Below are 1,092 nucleotides of genomic sequence, written 5' to 3' on the forward strand. Positions count from 1 at the left end.
AAAAAAAAAAAAAAAAAAAGAAAATTAGCCGGGCATGGTCATGGGCACCTGTAGTCCCAGCTACTTGGGAGGCTCAGATGGGAGAATGGCATGAACCCAGGCGGCCGATCTTGCAGTGAGCTGAGATCATGCCACTGCACTCCAGCCTGGGTGACAGCAAGATTCTGTCTCAAAAAAAAAAAATTAAGGAGTTAAAGAAGTAGATTAAAAATTGCAGAAGAAAAGATTAGTGTATATGAAGACATAGCAATAGAAATTATCTAAAATTAAACAGAGAAAGAATAAATATTTAAAAACCATGTATTACTGAGCTGTGGAAAACTTCAAGATGCCTAATATACAAGTAATAGAAGTCACTGAAAAAGAAGAGAGAGGGTAACAGAAAAAAATGGGAAGAAATAATGGCCAATAATTTTCCAAATTTAATGAAAAGTATAAATCTACATATTCAAGAAGCCCAATGAACCCAAAGCACAAGAAATGTGAAGAAAATTACACTAAAGCACATCTTAATTAAATTAAACCAGTGATAGAACATTGTAAACCAGAGAAAAACATCACAATACATATAGGGAAACAAAGATAAGAATGATAGCAGATCTCTTATAAGAAAACATGCAAGTGAGAAGACAGTGACACAACGTCTTTAATGTACTGATGAACAAATTATTAAACCGTCAAACTAGAATTTTATACCAAGCAAAAGTATGTTCAAGAACTAAGGTGAAATAAAGACTCTTTCACACATACAGAAGCTGAAAATATTTATCACCAACAGACTTGTTCTATAAGAAATGTCAGGCTGGGTGTGGTGGCTCATGCCCGTAATCCCAGCACTTTGGGAGGCCAAGGTGGGTGGATCACAAGGTCAGGCAATCAAGACTATCCTGGCCAACATGGTGAAACCCCATCTCTACTAAAAACACAAAAATTAGCTGGACTTGGTGGTGCACACCCGTAATCCCAGCTTCTCAGGAGGCTTAGGCAGGAGAATCACTTGAACCCGGAGTCAGAGATTGCAGTGAGCTGAGATCGCACCACCACACTCTAGCCTGGCAACAGAGCAAGACTCCATCTCAAAAAAAAAAAAAA

Source organism: Mandrillus leucophaeus, unplaced genomic scaffold, assembly GCF_000951045.1.
Source record: "Mandrillus leucophaeus isolate KB7577 unplaced genomic scaffold, Mleu.le_1.0 Scaffold876, whole genome shotgun sequence".
Taxonomy (NCBI): domain Eukaryota; kingdom Metazoa; phylum Chordata; class Mammalia; order Primates; family Cercopithecidae; genus Mandrillus; species Mandrillus leucophaeus.